This window comes from Acinonyx jubatus, chromosome B1 (assembly GCF_027475565.1).
Source record: "Acinonyx jubatus isolate Ajub_Pintada_27869175 chromosome B1, VMU_Ajub_asm_v1.0, whole genome shotgun sequence".
NCBI classification, from domain to species: domain Eukaryota; kingdom Metazoa; phylum Chordata; class Mammalia; order Carnivora; family Felidae; genus Acinonyx; species Acinonyx jubatus.
The window spans coordinates 96,721,715-96,728,731 of record NC_069382.1 but is presented as its reverse complement, the minus strand read 5'-3'; the positions used below and the strand labels follow the sequence as shown (position 1 = coordinate 96,728,731).

The 7,017-nt window shown below is 37.1% G+C and overlaps 1 pseudogene; it reads right to left on the bottom strand.

The window, feature by feature from the left end:
* Positions 1-3,298: 3,298 nt before the first annotated feature.
* Positions 3,299-3,854, bottom strand: LOC106978939 (nucleoporin p58/p45-like; annotated as a pseudogene).
* Positions 3,855-7,017: the final 3,163 nt, after the last annotated feature.

Genomic DNA, 7,017 nt, shown 5'->3' with positions numbered 1-7,017 from the left:
GGAAGAACTATCTAGACAGCAGGGATCTGGAGGCCATGCTGCTCTAGGTAATTTTCTCCCCATGATTATGCAGAACTAGCCCATGTTACAGCTTTCTGTCACCTTGCAGGTTGTTATCTGTTCAACAGGGGTGGGGGCGGGGGCATCCCTTGATAAACCACACTCATTTTGTCACAGATTTTTTTCAAATCTCTCAGCTCATCTGCAGAAGTTATATAATTTTTGACATAAGGGAAAATGGAGCAATACCCTCTGGAGTAGATGTCATAGTAAATGTCATAAGATGCCAAGAGCCCTTGAGCATTGTAGAGTTTGTAATGGAAAAGAGGTGTTTCTGTGTTAAATAATGTATCAGTTTGAGATAAGTCAAGTTTTCTGAACTGTATAATTCTTTGACTTTTTTATGGTGGAACAGTGCTGAAAGCCTCTGTTAATGGTAAAGAGATTTATGGTACCGGTGGTAGGTCAGTGAAGGTAGTCAATTACATCAATCAAGGTGCTTAGTCAAGGTGATCAATTACATCAGCCCTACAGGTCCCCTGACCAGTGACATGGGTCACTAAGATGAGTGCCCCATCACCAGAAAGTAAAGATTATAAAGTCATATTGAAGTAGCATAATTTATCTCAATGACTTTCAAATCCTTTAACATATCTTTTTTGAATACAACAGATTTGTTTTTAACAGTAATTGACTCATTCAATTTTATTATTTACACAAAGGCAGACTCTGGACAAAGCGAAGACATTAAGGAAAAATGACAGCCCAATTAAACTATCGTGAATTACTATATTACAAAACTTCAAGTAGTTTAATATGTTAAGATGCAAATTACATTTTGAAAACTAAAAAATATATTTGGATTTTTTCAAACCAAAAAAAGTCCTTTTTAAAAATGATGTAGGGGCACCTGGGTTGCTCAGTCGGTTAAGCATCTGACCTCGGCTCAGGTCATGATCTAGCGGTTTGTGGGTTCGAGCCCTGCACTGGGCTCTGCACTGACAACTCAGAGCCTGAGACTGCTTCAGATTCTGTGTCTCCTTTCTCTCTGCCCCTCTCTCTGTCTCTCAAAAATGGATAAACATTAAAAATAATTTTTAAAAAATAAATAAAAAAGATGTAATTGCACACTTCACTGACAGTCATCACAGAACACAAAAATCACACATTTTCTTGCCTTTTTTCACAATCTGAACTTGGGAATTGCAGTAAGAGAGAAGTATGAAAAAGCAAAAACAAGTTCAGTGCTCAGAAAGCAAGTATCTTTTCGAATTTTACTATATGACAGAAAAATCAGTTGTTGCTATAAGCAGATAAAACAGTTTTACAACACTTATAATCAAAACCAGCCAATGTTTGCTGAAAATATGTATGTAGGTACAATCTCTATTTTAGCAAAATAGTGGCTGGATGAAGATGATTCTGAAAGTATTCACTTAATACATACTATTAAATCTGTATAAAAAATTACACAATTTTCAATGACATTCCATACTCAGACTACATCTGGAAACTGTATTTGAAAGGTAAATACATCAATCTAATTGCTTTTCTCTTAAATTAGGGGTAAGGCAGTTCTCTGTCAAAGGGCTTTCCTTTTTATTGACTCTCATTCCGCTATTAATGCTATTACAGGCACATTACACGGAGGCAGCCTGGCCTGCCTGCGTGTAATTATGGCTCTGTGGTCACAGATAAGACTGGAAAGAGTGCATAGTTGGTACCCAAACCAGATTTTAAATGTATTGTGTCTGTAGTTTATATTAAACCATTAATATATTAAGAGACATATAAGCCACTCCATTTGGGGTATTAATAGCTATGTAAGAATTTGCTTTTAAATTTATTTATTTTGAGAGAGAGGGGGAAGAGAGACAGAGCAAAGGTTGGGAAGGGGCAGAGAGAGGAAGAGAGAGAGGATCCCAAGCAGGCTCTGCACAAGTGTGGAGCCTGACGCAGGGCTGGAACTCATCAACTGAGATCTCGACCTGAGCTGGAAACAAGAGTTGGACATTTAACCAAGTGAGCCACCTAGGTGTCTTTTATAGCCATGTAAGAATTAACTCTGCATTCAAAGAGCTCATAAAGTTTTCACTAAACTAGTAGAAAATCTTTTACGTGCATGCACTCAATCCCACTAGAGTTGAAATAGGTTCTTGAAGGTTCACTTGAGATGTGGGGAAAAAAACAACCAATATTATATAAATATCCTAAAGGTAATTATTATAGGATAATAAACATTTGTTTGACAAGATACACAACATTCTTCTTATGGAGAGGCTGTCAAAGATCAGCATGGGAAGAAAAATGGAAGACTAGAGACAATTAAATTGAGTCAGCCAAACAGGCCAATAACTCCTGCAACAAGTTTTTAAGCAATTAATTCCATTGACTTTCAATCTACATGCACTGAGATGTGAAGTTTTAACTGTGAAAAACAAAATACCCTTAAAAAAGGGAAACAGTTTGAGGCAAGAGTTTCTTTCTACAAATTCATATTTTATGCGTATGCACAAGTGTGAATATTATTCTGTATAAAAGATGTCCTTCAGTGTAGTTCAAGAGACTTTTATCAAAATAAGAATTGACTCACCTATAAACACTAGAGGTCTTTTCTACTCTAAGAGAAACAAATAGGTATATATTTATGTAATGTCAACCTTATCAATAAAAACCACAGCTATTAACACTTTGCTAAACAATAGGCTTTACTAGTCAGGGATGTAAGCAGAATATAGTTTACAAAATAAAGAAAAATACACTACTGGACTTTATATTCACAAGAAAACAGTTTATCGGTATGAATTCAAAATTCCAGAGTAGGGGAAAAATATCAAAACTTTATAAATCTCCTGAGGTGCAATTTACCGCATCAAGGTTAGGAAAATAGGCTCGTAATGAACAATGCTGCCATGGATTCCCCTAACACATCGACTCATATATTAATGATTTTTCTTGTTTTGTTTCCAGTTGGAGGTTTCTTCGACTGAAAGAATTCCCCTTCTGATCCAAGAGACAGGACTGGGTACCCTGTTGGTCCAATCCATGGGGACCACGATGCCAGAATTGTTGAAGTTACATGAAGATGTACTAGAGATGCCAAAGGTTGCCCTGGGATTACTGAAGGTTCATTTATTTTTCCAAAACCCAAATGTGGCCTTGGCAGTGGCATTTCTAAAGCAAAAGCTTGTTCCAAAATCTTCAGTGTGAAGACCCTATGCCACTTGCTTGCAGATCATTGCCAATACTTCTGTTGAATCTGTACTAAACTCTGGACCTGTCACCATCCTTGCTAAGCTTAGTGTTGCCAAGGTCGTGACGGCAGCTTCACGTGCATGTAACTGAGAAGCATGGGTCTGGTAGGAACTCTGGGTGCATTCTGCCATTTCTTAGCTTCTGCTAGCCTGACTTCAAATATGTCTATACCATTTTCCAACATTTTTCTATAGAGAAGGTATTACTCTTTGAGCACTTTTACACTTTTAATAATAGACCGAAGTTGTAGAGCCAAAGCTACAAATGTTGGTAAGTTTTCTACAGAGCCCTTGATAAATCTTGGGTGGTTATATGTCAATTATTTGCTTGAGTGACAAGACAGTTTTCTAGTTGTTCAATCTGCTGTCTGTACTGTTGAAGCTATAGCTGGAACTGCTGAACTGTGGTTGGGACATAGTCGGCAGAAGCTGTATTTTTATTTTGAAGTCTGTGCAGTAGTTCCTGGGTTCTGAATGCTATATGTGCCTTATTTAACTCCTGAGTAACTTATATTTTTAAGTTGTTGATATCAAGAGTATTTTTTTTGCTCATCCACAGGTACCCAATGACAGAAGTTAGTTTAAAGCCTTAATATCTTTTTTTTTTTTTTAATGAGGGGTGCAGGAGAGGCAGAGGGAGAGGGAGAGAGAGAGAATCTTAAGTAGGCTCCATGCTAAGCAAGGCTCCATGCTGAGCATGGCTCAATCCCACGATCTTGAGATCATGACCCGAGCCGAAATCAAGAGTCGGATGCTTAATCGATTGACTGACTCACCCAGGTGCCCCAGAGCCTTAATACTTCTTAAACTTTGATCATTGCTTATTTTTTTGTATTGATTTGTGTTCCTTCACAAATTTCTTAAGATTTCCCATATCCTGGCAAAGGACATGAGGAAGGTTTTCATCCTTCAGTGCTTTGTTATCTTCTGGCCATCCTCCTCTTTTCTCACTCTTTTTATATTATTAGCTACTAAAATCTATACCACTAAGTTCTTCACTGGCCGCAGTTGAAGTAGCTACAGTAGATGCCAAAGTCATGCCCATATCCTCCTGTTCAAGTTTCGATTGTTGTGCTTGAACTTTGGAAACTCAAACCTCCCAAACCAGCTATGTGTAGGTAAGTGTCAGTGTACATGTAAGTCTGAGTCTGGGTCTATGTATAAGTCTAACCAATCCTAGAGAAAGGGTTGTTGATGCAGTTGTAGTTTTTGCTCTTGGCCCACCCAAATTATTTGGAGTAAATCCCATGGAAGCTCCTGGGTTGATACCAGAACAGACGAAACAGTGCCACCACCAGCTGAGTAGAAGTAAAAGAGCATTTGCTGCAGGACTACTGTATTATTATAATTTTTTAGCGGTCTGTCAATTATTTTCAAGTTTATTTATTTATTTTGAGAGACAGAGAGAGAGAGAGAGAGAATGAGTGGGGGAGGGGTAGAGAGAGAGGGAGAGAGAATTCCAAGCAGACTCCATGCTGGCACAGCTTAGAACCCGATGTGGGGCCTGAACCCACGAACCATGAGATCATGAACTGAGCTGAAATTAAGAGTCAGTCGCCTAACAGACTAAGCCACCCAGCCACCTCAGGACTACTGAATTCTAAACTGGAGCCTGTTAACAGCTGCAGATGCCTCTGGCATTCCTCGAGTTCATCCGGTAGTTACCGTTATTATCGTTCCTGTATTTTTTTTCCTTCTAGAGTGAATTCAGTGGCAGGCTTATATCCCAAAAGTGTGGTTCCAAAATCTCTGAAGGAGCAAATGGGGGTGATGTTGCAGATGTGGAGTTCCAAAATTGAGCCCCTCAGGAGGGGCTCATACAGCACCTGGCACTTAGGAGTCTATTCAACAAGCATTTACTCCTTCGGTGATTATAGCACGGGGGGCAGGTTGGTGACACTAGATTCTTCTGGCCTGGTTGTGGCCATACCACTGGTGGCTCTTGGTGCCGGAGCCTAGTGTCTGGTTCTTGACTGAATTCTCACTACCAGGGAGTTTTAGATATTCACATGGCTGGAAGCTCAAATGCCGGTCATCTTCAGACCCCATCTGGCAGGACTTTCCAGCCCCAGAACAGAAAACCACAGCCTGGGACACATGCCGATTTTATTTTGTATCTTACTTTACTAGTAACCACTTAACAAGAGCTATCACTTACACCTCAGTGTTCCTGTCTCTAAAATAGTGTTACTGTCACACATTCATAATGACATTGTTGAGTGTATGCATACTTTTCTTTTTTAGTTCACGGCATTTTTTCTGTTATCACATAATGTTATAAGGAACGTTTTCTCGATGTTGAGTGATTTTCTTCCTCTGTTTCCTCTATATTTCAGGTTAGTGGTTTTTGATGTTTCAGTCTTCCAGAAATATGTAAATAGACTTAAAGTTCAGCTCTTAGTCATCGTTAACTTTAAATATCACTGTGGTTTCTTGTCTGCCTTTCTATTCCTCCCCCTTCCCTTTGATATGATTTATTTTAACAAGTGACTGTAGCACTTGCTAATGTAGTTTTATATGTAAGTATCATTTGCTATTATTAGTCTTCGTGCTCATATAATTACATGCATTTTTAAGTAATTAGAGCAGTGCTAACGTTATTCATCTGTAAAACATCACTGAGCTAGTTTCTTTTTTTTCAACAAAAAAATGCATTGAGCTAGGTTTGTTGTTTTTTTTTTTTTCAAATTTTAGTTGACAGATTGATAAACCATACAAGGATTTTAATATTTTCCAAACAGGGCTTCACAGACAATACTTTAACAAATTTGTGTGCATACCAATAGGTTTACATGTTTATTGGAAAGAGCATTTTTTTTTAAAATGAGTTTTGATTCTTGAAGCTTTAGATTTGGATGTCAGTATGAATTGTGGGCTCTTGGGAATTTTCTTTTCCTTCAGAACCTCTTTTTCTTTTCATCTGTAAAATAATAACTAATATTTATCAGAAAGAGGTTTGAAAATATTAAATAAGATAATACTTGTAAAGCACCCAAGAAAGAGCTTGATGACTTATGAGTTCCATAAGTATATAACCCATCAATTCCCACCTTTTATGTAACCAAATCCCTCTTAAATTATACCACTGTTAACATTTTGTTGTGAAATCTAAAACTGTACTCCTAGAGAAAGGTGGTAGGTTTTTCTTTTTCTTTCTTTTTTTTTTTTTAAAGTAAGAACCACCATATTTTTACAACAGGGAATGTTTCATTCTTAGCTATTTTTCTTTTCTCATTACAAAAGATTTCTGTGAATGATTTCAGTTTTTCTTAGCTGTATAATATACTAATTTTAATGGAAAATATTAAATACAGAGTCACTTTAAAGCACTATCACATAATTTACAATATATTTTTTCTTCTAGATGTGGTATATTGTCTTTATTAAATTTAGTAAACACTAGTTAGATTGTCATTTATCTAATGAAAGTGGTTTTAGTAGCAAATGACATTAACAGAAATAAGAACAACTCTAATTACCTTGAAGAATGATTTGACTTACTTTAAAAAAATATCCTATGTGTTGCCTTCTCTGCTGCAGGTTTTAGAAACATCAAAGAAAACAGAGCTATTCTGTTCTCAGGAAACTTACATGATTGGTGAGGGGATATAAAATCAACAAATAAAGTGTCTTGAGTAGTGACAAAAACTTTGAATAAATGTAAAGCTGGATGATGAAAATATTATCTGGTACCAGTGAGGACACTATGTGGTTTTAAATGGAAGCCAATTTCTCTCTAGTAAGGAAAACAAGTGAAGTAAGA